The 25,694-nt window shown below is 35.2% G+C and overlaps 1 long non-coding RNA gene across 1 annotated transcript in view; it reads left to right on the plus strand.

Moving 5' to 3' along the window:
• LOC113617338 (uncharacterized) overlaps positions 1-25,694 on the plus strand; it is a 254,836-nt gene that overhangs the window by 223,561 nt on the left and 5,581 nt on the right. The window lies entirely within an intron of this gene.

Below are 25,694 nucleotides of genomic sequence, written 5' to 3' on the forward strand. Positions count from 1 at the left end.
ACAGGAACTGTGTCTTACTCTTTATGTTTCTGCAGATTTAGTGTGATGCTTAATTTTTTTTAAGTAAAATATATTAAACATTCACCATATTCTGAAAATTGAACTAGATTGCCTTTTGTTGTTATACTATTAATTAACATTAAAGCTTGTAAGTTAGGTATAATATTACCATTTTGCCTGCTCAGTGGACTTAAAACTCCTTTCCAAATTACTATCATGTAGAAAACTGGGATTTCAAACCAGGGCTGTATGGTGATAAGGCTGTGAAATGCTTTTTTCCACATTGCACTGCATTGTAGATGGAAGGACACCAAAAAATGTTTTTATAATTAAATTGCTTTGAATTGATCTTGACCTTGGAAATGGTTTCCAACTGTATTAGTAGAGTTCTTTGCTTTATCTTATTGCCTATTATTTTAATTTTATGCTTTGGATAATGACATTGAAAGCAGAGGCGGGGGGATAGAGGGATAACGAGTTGTAGATGACAGGATTAGGATTTTGAATGATCCTGACAGGTTGCAATGATGGGTTCGCATACATGAGCTGAAATTCACCAGGAAGGGTTCTGGAGCGTGCGTTAGTGTGGGGGAGGCGCAGAGGTGAAAGGGCAGTTAGGATGGTTTTAAGCGGTCCAGGAGAAAAGAAATGTGGACTTGAACTGCGTTAATGGGAATGGATGTGAGTGACACAGAGCGCTTAGAATCTATGTACTGGGACAAGTGAATGGCTGCAAGAAGGAGAAAGAAAGATTCAAATAGGACTTTAAATATTTGAGCCTGAATAACCCAGGAAGGGTGAAGACATTGGCATAGACAGAGGGGGTCAGAAGGAGGACCTGGATTGGTGGTGGAAGGAGAGGAAGTAAGTGATTTCAACTTTATGTATGCAAATTATCCAAGTGGTCATAAAACATTTTCTTTTTGAAAATTGGGACACTGTTGACTCGTCAGTTAACTCTTCATTTTATGCAAGGTATTGAAACTATTCTTGAGTTTAAAAGCTACATAGTATTTTTTTTAACATCTTTATTGGAGTATAATTGCTTTACAATGCTGTGTTAGTTTCTGCTGTATAACAAAGTGAATCAGCTATATGTATACATATATCCCCTCCCTCTTGCATCTTCCTCCTGCCTTCCATATCCCACCCATCTAGGTGGTCACAAAGCACCGAGTTGATCTCCCTGTGCTATGTGGCTGCTTCCCACTAGCTATCTATTTTACATTTGGTAGTGTATATATGTCAATTCTACTCTCTCACTTCATCCCAGCTTAACCTCGCCCCTCCCCATGTCCTCAAGTCTATTCTCTACATCTGCATTTTTATTCCTGTCTTGCCCCTAGGTTCATCAGAAGCTTTTTTTTTTTTTTTTTTTAGATTCCATATATATGCATTAGCATAAGGTATTTGTTTTTCTCTTTCTGACTTACTTCACTCTGTAAGACAGACTCTAGGTCCATCCACCTCACTACAAATAACTCAATTTCGTTTCTTTTTATGGCTGGGTAATATTCCATTGTATATATGTGCCACATCTTCTTTATCCATTCATCTGTCAATGGGCATTTAGGTTGCTTCCATGACCTGGCTATTGTAAACAGTGCTACAGAACATTGTGGTACATTACACTTTTTGAATTATGGTTTTCTCAGGGTATATGCCCAGTAGTGGGATTGCTGGGTTGTATGGTAGTTCTACTTTTAGTTTTTTAAGGAACCTCCATATTGTTCTCCATAGTGGCTGTATCAATCTACATTCCCACCAACAGTGCAAGAGGGTTCCCTTTTCTCCACACCCTCTCCAGCATTTGTTGTTTGTAGATTTTCTGACAATGCCCATTCTGACTGTTTGAGTGATACCTCACTGTAGACTTGATTTTCATTTATCTAATAATTAGTGATGTTGAGCAGCTTTTCATGTGCCTCTTGGCCATCTGTATATCTTCTTTGAAGAAATGTCTCTTTAGGTCTTCTGCCCATTTTTGGATTGGGTTGTTTGTTTTTTGATATTGAGTTGCATGAGCTGCTTATATATTTTGGAGATTAATCCTTTGTCAGTTGTTTTGTTTGCAAATACTTTCTTGCATTCTGAGGGTTGTCTTTTCATCTTACTTATGGTTTCCTTTGCTGTGCAACAGCTTTTAAGTTTCATTAGATCCCATTTGTTTATTTTTGTTCTTATTTCCGTTTCTCTAGGAGGTGGGTCAAAAAGGATCTTGCTGTGATTTATGTCATAGAGTGTTCTGCCTATATTTTCCTCTAAGAGTCTGAGAGCGTGTGGCCTTACATTTAGGTCTTTAATCCATTTTGAGTTTATTTTTGTGTGTGGTGTTAGGGAGTGTTCTAATTTCATTCTTTTACATGTAGCTGTCCAGTTTTCCCAGCACAACTTATTGAAGAGGGTGTCTTTTCTCCATTGTATATTCTTGACTCCTTTAACAAAGATAAGGTGACCATATGTGCGTAGATTTATCTCTGGGCTTTCTATCCTGTTCCACTGATCTATATTTCTGTGTTTGTGCCAGTACCATACTGTCCTGATTACTGTAGCTTTGTAGTATATTCTGAAGTCAGGGAGCCTGATTCCTCCAGCTCCGTTTTTCTTTCTCAAGATTGCTTTGGCTATTCGGGGTCTTTTGTGTTTCCGTACAAATTGTGAAATTTTTTGTTCCAGTTCTGTGAAAAATGCTATTGATAGTTTGATAGGGATTGCCTTGAATCTGTAGATTGCTTTGGGTAATATAGTCATTTTCACAATGTTGATTCTTCCAATCCCAAAACATGGTATATCTCTCCATCTGTTTGTATTGTCTTTGATTTCTTTCATCAGTGTCTTATAGTTTTCTGCATACAGGTCTTTTGTCTCCTTAGGCAGTTTACTCCAAGGTATTTTATTCTTTTTGTTGCAGTGGTAAATGGGAGTGTTTCCTTAATTTCTCTTTCAGATTTTTAGTTGTTAGTGTATAGGAATGCAAGAGAATTTTGTGCATCAGTTTGGTGTTCTGCTACTTTACCAAATTCATCGATTAGCTCTAGTTGTCCTCTGTTAGCATCTTTAGGGCTCTCTGTGTTTAGTATCATGTCATTTGCAAACAGTGATAGTCTTACTTCTTCTATTCTGATTTGGATTCCCTTATTTTTTCTTCTTCTCTGATTGCTGCTCCTAAAACTTCCAAAACTATGTTGAATAATAGTGGTGAGAGTGGGCAACCTTGTCCTTTTCCTGATCTTAGAGGAAATGTGTTCAATTTTTCACCATTGAGAATGATATTGGCTGATTTTTAATCACAGTTTCAATGTCAGTGCTTGTGATTGGTCTGTTCATATTTTCTATTTCTTCCAGGTTCAGTCTTGGAAAGTTGTACTTTTCTAAGAATTTGTCCATTTCTTCCAGGTTGTCCATTTTATTGGCATATAGTTGATTGTAGTAATCTCTCATGATCCTTTGTATTTCTGCAGTGTCAGTTATTACTTCCTTTTTATTTCTAATTCTGTTGAGTTGAGTCTTTTCCTCTTCTCCCTTATTTTTCTTGATGAGTCTGGCTAATGGTTTATCAATTTTGTTTATCTTCTCAAAGAACCAGCTTTTAGCTTTATGGATCTTTGCTATTGTTTCCTTCATTTCTTTTCAATTTATTTCTGATCTGAATGTTACGATTTCTTTCCTTCTGCTAACTGGGGGTTATTTTTGTTATTATTTCTCTAATTGCTTTATGTGTCAGTTAAGTTGTTTATTTGAGATGTTTCTTGTTTCTTGAGGTAGGATTTTATTGCTATAAAGTTCCCTCTTAGAACTGCTTTTGCTGCATCCCATAGGTTTTGGGTCATCGTGTTTTCATTGTCATTTGTTTCTAGGTATTTTTTGATTTCCTTTTTGATTTCTCCAGCGATCTCTTGGTTATTTAATAGCGTGTTGTTAGCCTCCATGTGTTTGTATTTTTTACAGTTTTTTTTTCCAGTAATTGATATCTAGTCTCATAGCGTTGTTGTCAGAAAAGATATTTGATATGATTTCCATTTTCTTAAAATTACCAAGGCTTGATTTGTGACCCAAGATATGACCTGTCCTGGAGAATGTTTCATGAGCACTTGAGAAGAAAGTATATTCTGTTGTTTTTGGATGGAATGTGCTATAAACATCAATTAAGTCCATCTTGTCTAATGTGTCATCTAAAGCTTGTGTCCTTATTTATTTTCATTTTGGATGAGCTGTCCATTGGTGAATGTGGGGTGTTAAAGTCCCCTACTATGATTGTGTTACTGTCGATTTCCCCTATTATGGCTGTTAGCATTTACCTTATGTACTGAGGTGCTCCTATGTTGGGTGCATAAATATTTACAATTGTTATATCTTCTTCTTGGATTGATCCCTTGATCATTATGTAGTGTCCTTCTTTGTCTCTTATAATAGTCTTTATTTTAAAGTCTATTTTGTCTGATATGAGGATTGCTACTCCAGCTTTGTTTTGATTTCCATTTGCATTGGATATTTTTTTCCATTCCCTCACTTTCAGTCTGTATGTGTCCCTAGGTCTGAAGTGGGTCTCTTGTAGACAACATATATACAGGTCTTGTTTTTGTATCCATTCAGCCAGTCTGTGTCTTTTGATTGGAGTATTTAATCCATTTACATTTAAGGTAATTATCAGTATGAAGGTTCCTATTACCATTTTCTTAATTGTTTTCAGTTTGTTATTGTATGTCTTTTTCTTCTCTTGTAACTCCTGCCTAGAGAAGTTACTTTAACATTTGTTGTAAAGCTGGTTTGGTGGTGCTGAATTCTCTTAACTTTTGCTTGTCTGTAAAGGTTTTAATTTCTCTGTCAAATCTGAATGAGATCCTTGCTGGGTAGAGTAATCTTGGTTGTACATTTTTCCCTTTCAGCACTTTAAATATGTCCTACCACTCCCTTCTGGCTTGCAGAGTTTCCGCTGAAAGGTCAGCTCTTAACCTTACGGGGATTCCCTTGTATGTTATTTGTTGCTTTTCCCTTGCTGCTTTTAATATTTTTTCTTTGTATTTAATTCTTGATAGTTTGATTAATATGTGTCTTGGCATGTTTCTCCTTGGATAAATCCTGTATGGGACTCTCTGTGCTTCGTGTACTTGACTGACTATTTTCTTTACCATGTTAGTGAATTTTTCAACTATAATTTCTTCCAGTATTTTCTCAGACCCTTTCTTTTTCTCTTCGTCTACTGGGACCCCTATTATTCAAATGGTGGTGTGCTTGATGTTGTCCCAGAGGTCTCTGAGACTGTCCTCAATTCTTTTCATTCTTTTTTCTTTATTCTGCTCCATGACAGTTATTTCCACTGTTATCTTCCAGGTCACTTATCCATTCTTCTGCCTCAGTTAGTCTGCTATTGATTCCTTCTAAAGTATTTTTAATTTCATTTATTGTGTTGTTCATCTTTGTTTGTTTGCTGTTTGGTTCTTCCAGCTCCTTGTTAAATGTTTCTTGTATTTTCTCCATTTTATTTCCAAGATTTTGGATATCTTTACTGTCATTAGTCTGAATTCTTTTTCAAGTAGACTGCCCATTTCATCTTCATTTGTTTGGTCTTGTGGCTTTTTACCTTGCTCCTTCATTTGCTGCATATTTCTCTGTCTTCCCATTTTTATTTAACTTACTGTGTTTGGGGTCTCCTTTTCACAGGTTGCAGGTTTTTAGTTCCCATTGTTTTTGGTGTCTGCCCCCAGTGTTTTGGTGTCTGCCCCTAGTTGGTTCAGTGGCTTGTGTTGGCTTCCTGGTGGAGGGGACCAGCGCCTTTGTTTTGGTGGTTGGGCCTGGATCTTGTCTTTCTGATGGGCAGGGCTGCATCTGGTGATGTGTTTTGGGTTGCCTGTGAACTTAGTATGATATTAGGCAGCCTCTCTGCTAATGGGTGGGGTTGTGTTTCTGTCTTGCTAGTTGTTTGGCATGGGGCGTCCGCACTGAAGCTTGCCGGTTGTTGAGTGGGGCTGGGTCTTAGTGTTGAGATGGAGATCTCTGGGAGAGCGCTCACCAATTGTTATTATGTGGGACCATAAGTCTCTGGTGGTCCAAAGTCCTGGACACAGCTCTCCCATCTTGGAGGCTCAGGCCTGACACCCGGCTGGAGCACCAAAACCCTACCAGTCACATAGCTTTCTACATTGTCAGACTGGCTTCTGTTCAGGGTTTCCAAGGTGCTATTCTTCTGAGAGTCATTCTAATCTCTGCTCTTCTCCATTCCTTCTGAAAATTATGAACCAGGAACTAATCTAGGTCTATGGATTTCAGTAGTAAAAAACAGTCAAAAATGTCTGGGTTCATGGAGTTTATACTTCTTGTAACCCGAGTCTCACAGGGAACGTGGACTGCTTCTTGGTATTTTCTAACCCAGGTGTTTTCTACTCTGAGGATTTCAGTGAAAGATCCCAGGAAAGTGCACCCCTATACCTCTGCAACTTGATTTTATTGAGTTTCCAGGAAATGGGATACTCCTATGTGTTAGCTGTGTGACCTTTTTTTTTAATGGATGGCACAAATCTTTCCTTTGCTGTAAGGATGAATGCTATTATCATTGTTTTTAAAAAGTGCTCCAGGAATTTCTTCTCTCTGGAATTCCTTTTAACATAAACTCAGACCTAGATTTTTGTTTTAGGGGATAAAGTTTTCAACATGTACTTAAAGCTGGTCTTGCTAAAGCTGGGCCACCTGCAGCAGCGACTTATTCCAGCCCCTCTTCCATAAAGCAACCTCCCAAATTTAAATATACCCCAGGAGGAAAACATGTTCCCTCCCTGCAACTGTTCTGTGAACCCACAGCTCCAGGCTTTTTCTTAAAAGATGCTGACCCATGCTGGTGAAGGCCTTTAAAAACAGGTAATCTCAGGTACAGGTGGTAGAAGTATATTTTGCTACACACTTCCTTTATAATAGGCCTTAGTGTGTAGCAGAGCAAATCTTCCAACATTGTTTTTCTTCTCCAAAACACCTGTGATTAGTTTGGGCTCTTTGCATATTATAGAGTTAAATAGTCAACTTCTGCAGAGAGAGTTGAATGCCTCGGAGCCTGGAATTCCAGTGCCTGGAATCCTATGCTTGGAGGCACTCTTTTGAGTTGAGATATTATCTTCAAGAGGCCCTCTCCTCACAGCTAGCACCCGGTCAGCACTTGTCTCACCCGTACCCCTGCAAAGAAACTTGGAGGCCAACTTCACAGTCTCGGAACCCTGCTACTTGGAGAGCTGCTTAGAGAGCAGCTCTGCTGCGCCAGCCACTGCCAGAAGGCTGGTATTTCTGCTACATAGTATTGAGCAAATACTTTGTGTCAGCAGCAAAACAGGGTGCATTGTGTGCGTCATCTTACTTAATTGCCATAACTTGCCTGGAAAGTCCATAACAGCTGATGAGACTGAAGCTGGCAACTAGAAAAGACAACTTAAAATAGCCAGAGACATTTCTTAAGACATCCAGGGGCATTTGTGGAAATCACTAAGGTTCATATTAAATTCATTATTAAATCTTACATTAAATAAAACTGAACTCTTTCTGTAACATTTCCACCTAATATGAACCAGTAGTTAAGCCCTGTTTTCATCTCACTGGACTTGTTACGTGACTTTGTTTCCCATTTTGTCCCAACTTTGGCATTTACCCATGGGCTGAATCTATTTGTTCTTGACTTCCTTGCTTAGAATGAGCTGTAGTGTCTGAACTAAAATTCTGAGTCTGACCCATCTGGCCACCCCTAGCTGGTCTTATCCCACCCCTGTGCAAAAAGGAGCTTGGATATCATCTGACAGATATGTCTTCTGGAAACTCTCCCACTCTCTCTGGGCTTTCTTGGATTATTGTTTGAACTAGCTGTTGAAGGCTGAGTGGGAGTTTCATGAGTGAATAAGAGAGGAAGGATATTCCAGATAGCAGAAACAGCATGTTCAAAGGAAAATGCAGGGAGGCACAGCAGACAGAGGTAACTGTCTCAATGATATTTGTTATACTCAGTATAAAGAGTCTTCACAGTAGAGGTTGAAGATGAAGACTAAAAGATGAGTAATTCTATATTTCACTTTCATCTCCCCAAAGCAAGTGCTTCTCCCTTTTTTGCTTATCTTTATACATCATGCATAGCTAAAATGAACTTGCCTTTTTCCAGTATTATCCTTAAAACTTTATCTCGTCTTTGACTTTCTCTTCTTGGTGTGGTCATAGAGGTCTATGACATATTTTACTTGTAATTCTTAGCTCATCAAAACAAACCTTATGGTTTCTTGAGATAGTCTTGTTTGTTTCTTAATTGGTTTGGCTTTTTTTGTTGTTGTTTCGTTTAACTGTTCTGCCCTTAAGATTCTTCTCTGGGGGAGTTGAAGGATGGAATTCTAGATACCAGATCATACCTGCACCTCTGCCTATATTTTATTTTATACATAGTTTTCCTAAAAATCTAAGATACATGTCTGTCTAAGAATCTCCAACAGACAATTTTTACACTTTTGTGAACTCCTAGATGTCATATAGCAGTTAATTGTTAGTTGTGTCTTCCCAATATTTAGTTTTTCTTCATTTCCTGATTAATAAACTCTACAAATTTTACCAGGATACAGAATAAAGACCATGTTTCTCATGTTCCTGGCCTAAAATATGGCCAATTGGATATAAGTAGAGATTACGTCTATATAGGAAGTGTTCTAATAGGAGAGTGATATGAAGTTTTCCTTTAATGAGGATGAAGTGATTGGAGCACTTGGACTATGCTGAAGAGGACCACGTCAGAAAAGCAGTAGCAATAATAACGGCCAGCAGTATTTGTAGTATTTACTATGTACCAGGAATTAGTTTTTACATTTTGCATATGTTTACATTTTGCATATGTTTTACATTTTGCATATGCTTCACGACAATCATATGAGGTAGGAATCTAAGTTTCCTCATCCCTAAATAATACTTAAGAGCAGGGATCATGTAGTCACATTGCCTGGGCTGGTGTTTGATGCTGCATTTCACAGTTTTATTACCTTACTTAACAAGAGTTAAGAACAGCACCTGGACATGAGAAGCACTCATTAAATGTTAGCTACTATTAGTTTTGAATAATTATTACAAATTACTATCCATAGTTCCAATTAACAGTGTCCATTAAAATAATTTATAGTAAGTAGTTATAAATCTATTTATAGATGTAGATGTGGAGGTAGAGAGAGAGATGAAATGACTTGCCAAAGATTAAACACCTAGAAAGTGGTGAAGTTGGATTCTATATCCATGTTCTTAACCTGTTGTGTTTTGAATGAAGGGCTGAAAGGAGCCTGGGATCTGCAATAATTTGTGATATTGCTACACTAACCCTGGATTTTGCTACAGTGGCCTCTGGATTTTTTCAGCAATGAATCAAATCTCATGCACTAAAGCGGTTCATCTGGGTTTTCTCTTACATGCAGCCAGACTTAATTCTAACTGTATATTGTCTTAATTTCTCCCAAGGCCGCTGCCACTTTCAGATCATTATGCAATTCTTCCTTATAGATCAAAGTCCAGTTCAGAGTAAGAATTCTTATTGCCCCTTGCATCTTCTGTGAGAAAAGTTATCAGCAACAGTAGTGAAGAATTTTACGTTCACAGGACTTTTAAGTTTCACGGAGTTGGTGACCCCACAGATAAGTCGATAGGTGAAGGCCCCACAGCTACCATCAGCCTCTTCCCCCAGGGCTATGTCACTTATTGCCTGTATTAGGAGATCATCATTCCCATTCTCTGTATGCTCAGGCATTCAGTGGTACACTTCTACTAGAGCAGTACTAGAATCTCTCTTTTTATTTTCAACCAGTCTCAGTCTCTATCTTCATGATCTTCTCTCTTCCTGATCGTGAAGCTTAATAGAAATAAATATCTTTGTATCTGTTTGTACTAGATTATGTCCAATTCTTCTTGTTGCTAAACTCGTGATTTTAAGAACAAAGCTTTTTTAAGAACTGGTGGACCTCTTTATTTAACACAAACACTTCACCAATTCTGCGGGTGTTGCCTAATGGAAATATGGTAGGATATGAGTTTTGTTTTTCAATATTAGCACTTAGGACCTGTCAAAATTGTTAATTGTTTAGTATAAAATGGCATAAGTAAAAACTAGGATGAAATAATGAATAAATTAGTGAAGTTTAAAGTAACAAATTTAGAAGTGTAGTAGAATCTAATAAAACATTTTCTATTTGTTTTATCTGACATTGCTATTGGATAATATTTAGTTGTAGTATAGAAATTCATCTATAGTTCTTAACATTTTATACCATTTCAACGATCTGGCTAGAAATAGAAACTCACATTAACACATTTTGATACTTTGCTTTTTTACTTAATTTTGTTTTTTTTTTAACTCAGAAATGAGAACTAGGAAATCCATAATCAGTGCTTGAGCATAAGGAGGAAAATAAAAAATTACATGGTGTAAATTTTAGACTGGAGTAACCAAGTGGAATATCTTTGAAAACTGCTCCATCTCTTGGTACTACCTCTTAAGCAGTCAACCACAAGGATGATTTGATTTAAACTAGAATCTTCTCAGATATACTCTGAGGTGTAACACTAACACACTAAAGTAAATACCACAAAACATCCTTTGCCTTTGAAACATAACTGCTGTCATAATGACCATCTGCTGGCTGTAGGTTTCGAACATCCAGTGACCTTTGACATTTATGACAAATTATGTACCAAAGTGCTAGTGACACCTTGTTAAAATGAAGCCAGAGGCCCTCAAGTTCTCAACCCCTCTTGTCTTTAAAAAAGCATGGGTTAAACGGCGGCAAGAGGCAGCTTGGACAGAAAACACACATGGCAACAGCTAAAATGAAATGAAATCCTAATCCTGTACAATTTCGACTTGTGCAGCTAGCTTCACTGCAATGTGCTTTCAACCATTAAACTACCTTAACCTTCAGAAGAGCAAAACCAGTTAAAACTGACTGAAAATTTGCACATCACCACACAAGATTTGATTGATTCTTATTTGAAAATTGCGTGGAGAACAGTCGCTTACTGTAACATTTTTAACCAACAAAATATGTTTCTCAGTCACCTCTGGTGCACAGTGAAATTGATGCCATATAAAAGCAATGTGAAGAACACTTTTCAAAGTCACAAAGTTAGTCTAGCCACAAAATACAGTAGTACCAGTTGGATTTAGACAGAGTAGGCTATGTTGTAAAAGGTTTTTAAAAATGCATGATCCCAGTTCCAGAGATACATACTAATTTTACATGTAGGGGATAAAACGAGGTTAGTTAGTACTTATAAAAACCCTATCTGTATGTTTTTGTAAGCAGTAATTATTTTACTGCTATTGTCATAAAAATCATGAAAATAATGTACAAAAAATTAAGTTATAAAATACAATTTCTTTATAGAAAAAACAACGCAATGCATTTTAAATTTATGATCTTGTGACACAAGGTAATGGTCTGAGGACAAGACTTACTCTTAGTTAACCTAGTAATTGTTAAACTTATGAGGCAAACTGTACAAAAAATGTATATAATGCCACATAATGGGATGTCATAAGAATGTTGACATACTGTGAAATATTAAGACATTTCTCAAACCTTTAGGAAAATTCGAAATCCTTAGCATTCAATTTCTCAGCTGTGTTTGTTGACTGATTAATATAAAAGAGACTGTGTTATCTTTGGCATTAAAAAAATAGAAACTGAGCCAAGGAAATCACAGAAAATGAGAACATATACTTAACGATGAAAAAATCTACGTCGTACCCTCATGCTTATCTAAAACACAGTTTACCTATTTTTTTAAGAAATGATTAGGCTTTCACAGCTGTGTTTTGTTGGAGACGTTATTTACAGTTTTGAGATTTGCTTTAGATAAAATGCTAACTTGTCTAAAGGAGAATTTATGACCATTGGAAAACTAACTTATGGTGAGGTTTAACGTTTTGTGTGTGGGGTTATAAAGTTTTCATTTAACGTGTTTGAATTTCCAAATTGGATTATATGATAAGTGAAATGAATTCTAGAAATACACAATCACCATGGTTCTTCTGTGTGTGTTTTAGAAACTGTATCAGACACTTATTTTTCTTACCTTTTATCTAGAGTACTTTCAGAGGGCATGGGCCACAGATTTAGATATTGCACCATTCTCTCCTATTAGAATATTACAAATCATGGGTACCTGTATAAAATATGCACATAAGTATATGAATATGTTTGCATCTATGTATATATATTATATTTATAACTTCATCATCTTTTATTTGAATATTCTAATTGACATTTCAGAGACAAAATTAGGTCTTAAGCAAAAGTTGCCTGCAATATATTTCTGGTTCCTTTCTGCCTTTGCATTTCAGCAGATTCTTTCACCCTCATCCAGTGCCTTTGTTTGTTCTTTTTGCCCCCAAAAGGACCACCACTTCCCTTTCCCCACACTCCCCCCTCAAAATTGGCAGTGATGTTACAGTCCCCAGAATATAGGGAAATTTAGATTTCTCTTCTGGTAATTAACAAAATAATACCAATGAACACAGTATCACTGTAAGTTTTTTTCTATGGAATGTTAGATATGGAACCTTAGAGACCATTATTATCCAGTGTTGTTTTTTTTAATAAATAGATTTTTTAATTAATTTAAACATTAAATTAATTAATGGAACTCCTTTTACATTGCCTAAGATATCTCTGCTTGAAGTGGAAGTGAGAAGCCAAGAGCCCTAATTGCTCATCTTGACTTCCTCCCCCCAAACTTCTCTGGAGTTACTGTAGCTTGTAAAGAATTCCATGAATAGAGTTTGAAAAACCTTATGTAGCCCAACAACACAGACACAAAACTAAGTCTAAGAGAAGTGAAGTGACTCTAGCTTTTGTCTGAAATGTCCCTCCTTAGTCAGTGTCTTCATATTTGAAAACCCTTTTCACGGGACTACTGCTCTGTCATGACCTAAATGACATCTCCTACATAGTCATCATATGCTATTTTTTTGCCATGCTCTTAGTCTTTAAATAATACTCTACTGAAATTTTTTGTGTATCCCATGGGGACAGAGACCATTTACCTCATTTTATATCTAGCACCTGTGTCTGACCATAGCAGGTACTCATTAAATGTTAACATAAATCAGTATTTTCTTTAGAGTTGATGAGTTATTTCATGGCTTAATACTAGCAGAAACAAAACAAAACAAAAAAACTAAAGTAAAATGAGCAGTTCTCCAATCTTATTGCAAGACTTTATTATGTGATTTTGTTTTAGACTCTTCTCTAATAAGACTGTGTATTAAGACCTCTATCTCAGTACTCAACTCAAAACAAATGAAAATTATGAGAATTTCAGATACAAAAAAAAAATTATTATACCCACGCTAAAGAAGTTTTGTTGTATCTTGCTTTGTAGCTAAATTTGTCTAACATTTGTGATGGCTACAACTATATTTTTCACTGCATGTATACTTTCTACATGTGTACATACATGTTTTCCTACATGCATACTTCCCGATCTTAGTCCTGGCTGGTGGATAAGGATGTTCACCTTCTCCTCATTTGCTGCAACTGGCTGCTTCTTGTTTGGCACCAAGTATGTCTCTTCCACCCACACCCAGTACTTTATAGTTTCACTCTATATCCATTAGCTCAGTATCACAGAGAAGAAATTGTGGTGCTCTAGGACTGTCTGAAATGGAATGGGTTACTATAAAATATAAATATTCAGTGGGTTATTATAAAATATAAATATTCAGTGGGTTCTAGTAGAAGGTGGACTGTCTTGTTTTCTAGATGTTCAGGAATGAATTTACTCATCAAGCCATGGACCAAACACATGTCCCCACTATTAAATATACCAATATAGTCACATCCACATCAAAAAGCTCTGCCTTCCCCTGTTAAAACTCTGTTCTCCTAATGTAACATTCTGCACTTGTTCCTAAAGAAATGCCTCCTCACCTACTCAAAGACATCACCTTAGCAATTCTCCCTCTATGTTCTGTATCTTCCATGTTTCTTCCCACTATACATACACAATGTAACATCCTCCATCTTTAAAACAAATCGCTCCCTAGAGCTCTCTCACTGATTATCTCTGTCTACTTACCACCACGGCACTTTTCTCCTCTGCCTTGCAGCAAAACTCCCAGAAATAGATTCTATATGCATCTCAACTTCCTCCCTTTTCTTTCCTCCTATTTTCTCTTGAATCAATGCCAGTCAGGCTTTTTGTTATTCTGAAACTCAAAATTATCTTGCCAAAGGATAGGAGACTGGAGCATTTATAATCCTGAGTCCTGTCTTCTCATTATTGAGAATTGCCTGTGGTGTCCTTGATTCTATACACCACCACAAGGGCTGAGTGAGTTTTTTCATTTTAGAAAAAATACCTTGAGGCAGTTAAGCAGAAAACTTGGGAGATTGTTAGCATGGACTGGAACTGTCTACCACAGTTTCAGCAGAGCCTGGAGATTGACCAAGGGGATATGGAGCACAGGACACACAAAATGTCTGCTTTGACATTTTCCCTGTTTGTTCCATCTTATTCTCTTTTTATGAATCCTCCTCATTTTCCTAACCTTTAAATTGGCATGCCCAGGAGTTAAACCTTAGACCTTTCTCTTTTTTAAACTACATTTACTACTCATCTGACCTTATACAGTCCAGTTACTTTGAAATCATGTGTATAATGTTTATTTACCTCTTTCCTGAATTTTAGACCAATACATGAGGTACCTTCACAATATCTCTACTTGAATGTTAGTTCAAAACCAAACTCTTGACATAAATTTACCATAAAACCAAGTAGTTCCCCTCGGAGGAATCTACCCACGAGAAATAAAAACATATGTTTTTTACAAAGACTTGTACGTGAATGTTCAAAACTGCATTATTTTTAATAGCCCCAAAGTAGGAAAAAACCCAACTGGTAACATATCCATTCAATGAAATACTATTCAGCAATTAAAAGGGACGACGTATGCTATAACATAAATGAATCTCAAAGCATAGTTCTAAGTAAAAGAAACCAGACACAAAAACCTATACGTTGTATGATTCCATTCACATGTAATGTCCAGAATAGACAAATCTACCAAACAGAAAGTAGTTTTCACCGCTTTCCGACTAAGAATATTCTAATCATAGGGACTCTGAGCTTGCTTTACCTGCACCTAGAAAAATTTTCCTCCGAATATCTTGTTCTCCCATTTTACTTAGCTTTCTGCCCAAATGACAGATATTCATAGGGGCCTTTTCTGATCAACCAATCTCAAACAGCTCTTGCAATCTACCATTCTCAGATCTCATTTGGCTTTGCTTACCTTCTTAGCTCTTATCACAAATGGGCATAAACTATGTATGTTTTGTCTGTATCTATCAATAAAGTAGAGACAAGGAATTTACCTCTTGACACGTCTGTATGCGAAGGGACTGGAAGAGCACTTGGCAGATAATAAGTAATCAAGAAATTCAGTCATCCATCCATCTGTCCATCAGTTTGTTCATTCTTCCATTCAACATTTTTCCTTTTAAAAGTTCTAGATCTCATATCACGTGTAATGACACTGTCAGTGTATCAAATAGTGTATTTTTAGAAGGCAAGTGGAAAAAGAGAAGCCAGGGTATGGTGAAGTTAACAGAGACAAATTGACAGACAGAAATAGATATGTGTCTGTAGACTAACAGTAGCAGGATAAGTTGGATGGAAACATGGTTGCTGAGTCTGTGTCCCTGGGTGATAAGCCTACCCACCGAACTGGAGTTCAGGAGAAAGGTTAAGTTGAGAGACAGGACTTGGGACTCATCTGCCTAGGGGTGATAGTTAAAACTCTTGTATCCTGAGTTATTGTCAGCAGCTGCTCCTACACACTCGGGAACTCTCCATTAACATTTAAACTGACTGTCAAGTCCATAATTTTGTCCTCTTTCTTCCATCAGTTGCCTTCTTCCTTTTAAAATGTTGAAGTCCTCCCTGTCCACTGGCACATTTACCATTGCCAACTACTAGTTCTCCAGTATTTTCCATTTTCAAAATCATTTCACTTTATTATCCAGGCTTACTCCATCTTACTTTTCCCCTTCATTCCTCTACTTCCTTAACATATTATCTCATTTCAGCCATCTTCAATGGGAGAACTCTGATTGCCATCTGTGGTCAAAACCACCCTTCTTCACTTCTGATTAGCACCCTCTATGTCTCAATGTCTAATAACCTGCTCAGTGGGTAGCATGATTTCCCTGCAATAGAATTTTACTAGAATTGAACTTCTGTTTCTTTAAAAATATTTAGAGTTTGTACTTGCTTGAAAAAGTTTGAACCTGAGATAATTCAAACAAGCTGAAAAAATTATTTCTAGAATCTTATAAAAAATTAAGAAAGATACAGGTAATTGTGGACATGGACACAAATTAGTCTTTTAATCAATAAATATATTTTGATTCTTAACTAAAATAAACAAGGTTCGATGTAACTGCATACCTGTTGAATTTATAATCTTATTGAAACAAGAAAAGAAAACTTGGGAGTTTGAAGAAGGATAATAAAAAGGTAAGAAGTAGGTTCTAACTTAATAAAAAAAGTTAAAGACAAGACATGGAGAATTAAGAGAAAAGGAAAAATGGCCATTCAGGAAAGGTAAGAATAATCAGAAATGTAGCAAGCATAAAAGGTCTGTCATTCTCATTGTAGGAGTGTGCTATTACCAAAGCATGACAGTTTTAAAGTACAATAAAAGAAAAAAAATTACATAGAAATCATCACGATCAAATTTTTAAAAATGTATTAGTGATATAGAATATTAATGTCATTCATGTGAGAAAAAATAAAAGCATTTCCAATAATTATCAGGATGTGAAATATCAGTTATATAACTACCTAAATCTTTAGGTAAATGATTTTGATATGTACACAAGGATATCTAAACAACACATGCAAGATTAGTAAGAAAATCATCAGGAATAACAGCTAGTGCTTTATGATAGCGTTAGTAGAGCTCGCTCGAGGGCTTAATATCACTTTGGCCCAATTTGATAATTTGATGGAGATTTCAAAAGTAAACAATTATATATAACATGTTTCTATCATATATAATTATGTAACTATATATTATATCACATTGTCAAAGCATAATTTTATACTAAAAATATCTTACACAACTTATATTTGTCTATGCCTATAAAGTTTAGAAAATATATTTATCATTATTTTTACTTCATCGGTGACGAAAACACAATTAAGAAATATTAAGCGACTTCCAGATCACATAGTGGGTATTAAAACAAGGTCTTAGTGAATCCCCAAACCAATGCTCTTTCTACTGTAGTATATTGCCTCCCTCTATATGTGAATCAAAATGAGGATATAATTTACATGTATTAATTGTCTTTATATCTCAGAATATAGCCTGTGATTACACTTCAAAATCCACTTTAGATAACTGGTTTAATTGGGCTAAAATTTGTGAATTTGGGTGTCTGCTGTTAAAAGGCAAATATTGGTAAAATGATAAGACATGGTTATCATTGGCTATAAAATTTCCTAGCCCAAAGTAATCTATCACATCAATATCTATCGGTGACAAAAAGAAAGAAGGAAAAGTCTGGAAAATCTGGCCCTCCCTGGAAAGCAAAGCTCAGAAAGAAACCCCTCCTGCCAGGGCTCTTTGTATGGATGGTGGTGGGGAGGAGAGGGCCTTGAGCTCCTTAGCTAAGGAAACAGGGACCAAAATGGGAAAGGAAGTGTGAATCCATCAAAAGCAAATTTCTTGAATTTCTTACAGTGCCTTGGATTTGGTGCTTTATACTAGGGCATTAAACCAAAATTCAACCCAATACACTAGCATACTTCATTATTTCGATCATGCATATGTTTTCACATATTAAACTCTTTGAAATCAGAATGTGTATTACATTTAATATGATAAGAGAGCATTGCATCTTAGTTAATTGGCAGCATTTTTATTTCTTAGTAGTGGTGTATCTTACAACTGATGGCACCTTAGATTTAATGAAGGACTGTAAGTGAGGTTCATCTGAGAATCAAAAGAAAATGTGTATGAGTCTATTCTTACGTCTTCCACGGAGGCTCAGCATCACTTCCAGTGCAAATCCTATTCTGATCTAAATTTTATTAGTCTTTAACCACAAGACTAATAGCTTATAAGTGTATCATTCAAGTTCCTTATCTGTTCCATTTCTCTATGAAGATGGTGTGATGTTAATTGAAAAAAAAAAAGTTAAAATATTCCATTTATATGAGCAGTATATATAAAAGCTATGAAATCTTCATGGCATTTAAAACAGAATTTTAAAAATCTCATAGGATTCAGAATACTTTTACTTTTTAATGAATTTTCAAATTTTGCAAGATGTTTGATTTTTGGAAGCATCTGTAGTCAAACGAAATATTTTAACTAAGTAGCTGGTCTGAGACGTAAAGACTGAGTTCAATTTAAAAGAAAGTCTTCAGTCTAATAAATTGAGTGCTGGTTAAACTCTGAAAGCGAAAGCTCTGAGCTGTATGTTTCTAGCTGGATTCTCAGTTTTTGTTTTGTTTTTTAATAAGGCATAGTTTCCCATGCAGTAACATATGGTTTCAATATTTGAGCATTCTCAGCCATTTTCCCCATATGTTTGTTGTAATCGACTAACCACACATGGCCAAATTCTGCCCTTAGATGAGCACAGAGAACGCTCACTGGGGTCGAAGAAAACAAGCACATTTCATGCAGCAACCTATGGTCCTCAAACCAGGCTCCTGTCACTATTTGCACAATAATGAATAGTGCAAATGAATAATTATTAATACATTTTAGAAATGACTCTGGTTTCAGAAGCTCTTTTGTTCTGAGAATCTCTGAGATGAGCTGTTTGACAAAGGAGCTGTTGAAAGACTTGAGGAAAGTTGTGTGCAATGATGTGCATGCATTGAGTTGGGGAATGGGGAGCATCAAAATCATTTTTAATGTGATTTTAATTTAATGTGATTTTAATGTGTCAGTAACCCAAGACATTATTTACTTATTTCATTCATTCTACAATTTAGCACTCATCTAGGCACTGAGTATACATTGTCTGTTCTCAGGGAGCTCCCATTCTAGGAACATAATACTGACAGTAAACAAATAAATTAATAAATAAGCCAGGAAGTTTATATAAGTGCAATAAAGATTATAAAACTGAGTAATGTTAGAGTGATGGGAATATTTTTGCAAGGGTAGTTAGAGAAAGTCTTCTTTTGGAAGAAGTGATATTTGACCTGAGACCACATCGATGAGGACGAGCCAGCTGTGTGAAATCTGCAGTGGAAATCAGGATATACCAGACAAGAGGAAGACCCTAAGGCTTGGACAACCTCATGATTCTGGAGGGAGGTAGGATAGAAAATATAGGCAGGGACCAGACCATGCAGGTTCAGGTAGACCACGATAAGTTTTGTGGATATTAGTTTAAGCACACTGGAGTATTTTAGGCAAAAGAATGACGCAAACTGATTTACTTACACATTTGTATTTAAATAAACTATTAGATTTGCTTTGCCAGCAACTGACCACCACAACAGTAACTATTGAGGATAGCAATGGAAAATACAGAGAATTCTACTATTTGATGGGAATGAAAATTGTGACACTAGCAAGGATATTTCAAGACACTGAAAATCTGAGACATGATTTTGGTTTTCTGGGATAGAATTTCTCTAGGCATAAGGTCCTTGACTACTTACACACAATCTAAGAAGAAATCTTCCTGTGAGCTTTAAAGGGAAAAGTAAGACATAGAATGATCTACATGTGAACCTCACACAATTAACATGAACATACTTCCATCTATGATAATAATTAGGAAAATTTGGATGAATGGTATCGTGATAATAGAATTTTTTTGACGGGTAAGGATTTTTGAAAATAGAAAAAATGATTCATTTGGAAATCACTTTATGATTTCATAAAGTGGTTTCCCAAATTGAAGTTTAGCGGATACATATACAATAAATCTTCCACCAACCCTGTGCAATTTCAATTTGGATCATTTTTTTATTCACTTTAAATGTAATATACTGACACTTATACATCAGTATTAAGGGTATTATAATTCTTTGAAGGAGGTTTAGTTTTCAAAATAGCAAAAGAAAATTTTTTGACATATAAGAATGTAATTACCCAGCATCTAATCTACCCTCTTTTGTTCTCTAAGATGATGGTAAAGTAAAATCATAGAAAATAAAACTAAACATTTGGAAACATTTAACAAATATTTGCAGAGAGATTTATTTTCCAAATATCTACCGTGTATTTTTAGGTTTTAGGGTCCTCACTAAGTTCCATGGCACTTTCAAATAGTTATTTATGTTCAGTGACATATAGAGATTTATATCAAACCAAGATTGCTTTGATCCAGAAATCTATAATCTGATAAATGTAGGATGATGGAACTTTGTCTAGAGATTTTGAGAGGGCATGGATTTTCTAACTTAATTTGTAGGTAAATAGAGGAATTGTCTGTTTATTGGCTACATTGATAAGATAGGCGAATATATGCTGTGTTAACACAACAATCCCAAGTTTCCATGGCTCAGAACAACAAAGTTCATTTCTTCCTTATGCTCCATGTGGCTGGCAGGAAGGTTTTGCTTTTCATAGTCATTGGGGCATCTGGGTTGATGGAGGTGACTTGATTTTGTTTCTATCTTTTTATTAATATAAAAATTATACAACATGAACTCCACTGTGTTTTTTAGGATATTTTCAATATTTGCAACCGTCATCACTATCTAAGATATACTGTATCTGTTAACAGTGACTCCGAATTCCACCTCTCCTACGCCCAGGCAAATGTTAATCAACTTCTGTCTCTATGGAGTTGCCTATTCTGGACATTTCATATAAGTAGGGTCACACAATAGGTAGTCTTTTGTGACTGGTTTCTTTCACTTAGCATAATATTTTAAAGTTTCATCCACATTGTAGCATGTATCATCACTTCATTCCTTTTTATTGCCAAATAATATTTCCTTATATAGGTATCCCACATTTGTTTATCCATTAATCAGTTGATGGACATTTGGATTATTTCCACTTTTTGGATATTGTTTTAAATTTTATTGAGGTATAGTTGATTTACAATGTTGTGTTAATTTCTTCTGTACAGCCAAGTGACTAATTTATACATATATATATTCTTTTTCATATTCTTTTCCATTATGGTTTGTCACAGGATATTTAATATTGTTCCCTGTGCTATACAGTAGGACCTTGTTGTTATCCATCCTCTATATAATAATTTGCCTCTGCTAATCACAAATTCTCATTCTTCCCCTCTCCTACCTCCCCTTCCCCTTGGCAACCACAAGTCTGCTCTCTATGTCTGTTTTTGTTTCATAGATATGTTGACTTGTATTTTAGAGTCCACATATAAGTGATATCATATGGTATTTGTCTTTCTCTTTCTGATTTACTTCATTTAGTATGAATAATCTCTAGGTCCATCCATGTTGCTGCAAATGGCATTGTTTCATTGTTTTTGATGGTTGAGCAATGTTCCATTGTGTATGTGTGTGTATATATGTGTGTGTGTGTGTGTGTGTGTGTATATATATATATATATATATATATATATATATATATAAATAAAAGATGTGATATATATGTGTGTGTGTGTATATATATCCCACATCTTTTTTATCCACTCATCTGTTGAGGGACATTTAGGTTTTGTCCATGTCTTGGCTGTTGTAAGTAGTGCTGCTAAGAACATAGGGGTACATGTACCTTTTCAAATTATATTTTTGTCTGCGTATATGCCCAGGAGTGGGATTGCTGGATCATATGGCAACTGCATTTTTATTTTTTTGATGACCCTCCACACTGTTTTCTGTAGTGGCTGTACCAATTTAACATTCCCACCAACAGCGTAGGAGTGTCCCCTTTTCTCCACACTCCCTCTATCATTTATTATTTGTAGGCATTTTAATGATGGCTATTCTGACTGGTGTAAGGTGATACCTTATTGTAGTTATGATTTGCATTTCTCTAATAATTAGCAACACTGAACATCTTTTCATGTACGTTTTGGCCATCTGTATGTTGTCTTTGGAGAAATGTCTATTTAGGTCTTCTACTTTTTGGATATTATGAATAATCCTACTATGAACATTTGTGTACAAGTTTTGTGTGAACATGTTTTCAATTCTTTTGGGCGTATACCTAAAGGTGGAATATCTGTGGCATATGGTATCTCTATGTTTAACTTTTTGAGAAATTGCCAAATTGTTAACAGCTGCACCATTTTATATTCCCACCAGCAATGTATGTGACTCCAACTTCGCTACATCCTCACCAACACTTGTTATATTTTCTCTATTCTTTTTTTAATGGATATCCTTGTGGTGTCAAGTGGTATCTCACTGTGGTTTTGACTTACATTTCTATAATGATGAATGATGTTGTGCACATTCTTCGATGTTGTGTTTATTGTCCATTTGTATATCTTCAGTGGAAAACTGTCTATTCAAGTCCTTTGCCCATTTTGTAATTGAGTTATTTCTCTTTTTGTTGTAAGAGTTATTTTTATATTCTGGATACTAGCTGCTTATAAGATATATAAATTGCAAATATTTTTATCAATTCTGTGGTTGTCTTTTCATTTTATCAATAGTGTCTTCTGAAGCACAGTGTTTTTATATTTAGAAAAAACCCAGGTTATCTATTTTTTCATTTGTAGCTTTTGGTTTTGGTGTCATACCTAGGAAATCTTTGACAAATCCAAGATCATGTGAATTTACACCTATGAGTCCTTCTAAGATTTTTAGAGTATTAGCTCTTACATTTATGTTTGTGATTCTTTCTGAGTTAATTTTTGTATATTGTGTGAGGGGTCCAAATTCTTTCTTCTGCATGTGGATAGTCAGCTTTCCCAAAACTATTTGTTGAAAATATTATAATCCCCCACTGAACACCCTTGGTTGAACTTTTGTCAAAAATCAGTTGACTATAGATGAATGGGTTTATCTCTCAACTCTCAATTATTTTCCCTTGATTTATATGTCTAGCTTTGTGCCAGTATCACATTGTATTGATTTGCTACTACTACTAGCTAGTAGCTACTACTAGCTTTGTAGTAAGTTTTAAAATAGGGAAATGTGAGTCCTCCAACATTATTCTTATTTTTCAAGATTGCTTTTGCTATCTGGGGTCCCTTGCATTTCTTATAAATTTTAGAATGAGTTTGTCCTTTTCTGTAAAAAAAGAACTTTCATCAGTATTACATTAAATCTGTACATCAATTGGGGAGTATTGCCACTTTAATGATACTAAGTCTTCAATCCATTAACAGAGGATGTCTTTCTATGTATTTAACTCTTCTTTAATTTATTTAAATATGTTTTATAGTTTTCAGCATACAAATCTTACACTTATTTGGTTGAAATTTTTTCCTAGTTATATTATTCCTTTTGATGCTATTGAAAATAAAATTGTTTTCTTAATTTCATTTTCAGATTGTTCATAGCTAACATATAGAAATACAATTGAATTTTTGTATATTAATGTTGTATCCTTCAACTTTGCTGAACTCATTTACCAGCTCTGATTATATGTCTATGTGTGTATTCTTTAGTATTTTTTATGTATGTAAGATAATGCCACCTGCAAGTAGTTTTACTTCTTCCTTTCCAAACTTGATAATTTTTAAAAATTTCTTCTTGCTTAAATGCCCTGGCTAGTAATCCTATACAGTGCTGAATAAAAGTAAAAAGAACAGATATCCTTGTCTGCTTATCTTAGAGAGAAAGTTTTCAGTCTTTCATCATTAAGTATGATGTTAGATGTGGATTTTTCAGAGATGTCCTTTATAAGGTTGAGGATGTTTTTTTCCATTCTTGTTTGTTGAGTATTTTTATTACAAAAGTGTGTTGTATTTTGTCAAATGCTTCTTCTGTGTCTATTGAGATGATCTTTGTTTCTTTATTCTATTAGTATGATATATGACAATAATTGATTTTAATATGCTCAAGAAATCTTGCATTCCTGGAATACATCCTACCTGGTAATTGTATATCATGCTTTTTTAAATACTGCTGAATTCCATTGGTTAGTATTTTATCTATATTCATAAAAATGTTGATTTATAATTTTCTTTCCTTATTATATCTTTTTCTGACTTTAGAATTAGGCTAACACTGGCCTCATAGAATAAGTTAAGAAGCATTTATTTTCTGTTTTTTGGAGGAGTTTGAAAAGGATTGGTATCAATTCTTTTATAAATATTTGGTGTAATACGCCAATGAAGACACCTGGCCCTGGACTTTTCTTTGTTAGAAATTTTTCCATTACTAGCTCAATCTCTTTAGGTCTATCCAGATTTTCTATTTCTTCTTGAATCAGTTTTGGTAGGTTGTGTGTTTCTAAGAATTTGTGCATTTCATCCAGTTTACCTAATTTTTGAAATATAATTATTCATATTATCCCATTATAATTCTTTTTATTTATGTAAAGTGAGAAGTAATGTCATTATTATAATTCCTGATTTTAATAGTTTTCTCTTTTTTCTTCATCAGTCTATTTATAGATCTATTTGTTTTTACTGATTTATTTTTCTATTTCTTTAATTCCCTATTTCAGCTATTTCTCTTCAAGTCTATTTCCTTCCTTCTTCTTGCTTTGGGTTTAGTTTTCTCCTCTTTTTCCAGTTACTTAAGATGGAAAATTGATTTACAATCTTTTCCTTTATTAAATTAAGCATTTAGATCTAGATCTAGATCATTTTTCTTTAAGGACTGCTTTTGCTGTATCCCACAAGTTTTGCTATCTTGTGTTTTTATTTTCATTCATGTCAAGTATTTTCTAATCTCTCTTGTGATTTCTTCTTTACTTATTTGTTATTTAGGAGTATGTTGTTTAATTTCCACATACTTGTGAATTTTCCAGCTTAAATGATCAACCCAGTAGTTATCAAGGATACTGAAAAGCCTTTTATACAGTAAACATCTTCAAAGTGGGCAAAGCAGCAAGACCCGTAGAACCCTGGCAAGACCCTGTCCAACCCCACTACTACCATCCTGCATCATCTTTATTTTGTCCCTATACCCTGTGAAAGTATTTGAGGAGAAGGATAAAAGTGACGATGGTGTCTACTCTAATTTCTCTGTCAAATGTCCCTACAGGCAGGAGAACACATTCTCAAATAGCTCTACCTCAATTCCAGCTTATCCTTTGTTCTCCCACCTTCCCAGCTCCATCCCCTGCTGTCTGGACATGGTGGATGAAGAGAATAAAACATAAGTATGGGCTATTTTAAAAGGGTAGAGTGGTTGAGTAGAAAAATTTTAGTCTTTTTTTCTCTCCATCGTCATGGCATGTGATAGTAAGACCTTCCTTCATAAACTAGTGAAGACCATGAGAAGTGGGTAAATGTCCCATTTCTAAAGATTTTCAAAAAGATAAAGTTCCAGATTAATTTTTAATTTTCTTTTATTGTTTCATTCTTTAACATGGAAATAGCAAGAAAGCTCTACCCTTATTTTCCTTTAAAAAAGCAGTTCATGGGAACATCAGTATTGCAAAGGAACCAACCATCATTTCCATGATCTCTTCAATATATGTTCTTTCCACTAACACTGATAGTTCAATATTTTGCTGTCACAAAGCAGCATAAATAACACTGATGATGATTCTATTGAGAAAGTCCCCAGGGTACGAAAGTTAAACCTAGTTAATTTAGCACATCTTTCTGTGTGCC

Source organism: Aethalodelphis obliquidens, unplaced genomic scaffold (assembly GCF_003676395.1).
Source record: "Aethalodelphis obliquidens isolate GAN/ISIS:26980383/991018 unplaced genomic scaffold, ASM367639v1 scaffold4, whole genome shotgun sequence".
Taxonomy (NCBI): Eukaryota; Metazoa; Chordata; class Mammalia; order Artiodactyla; family Delphinidae; genus Aethalodelphis; species Aethalodelphis obliquidens.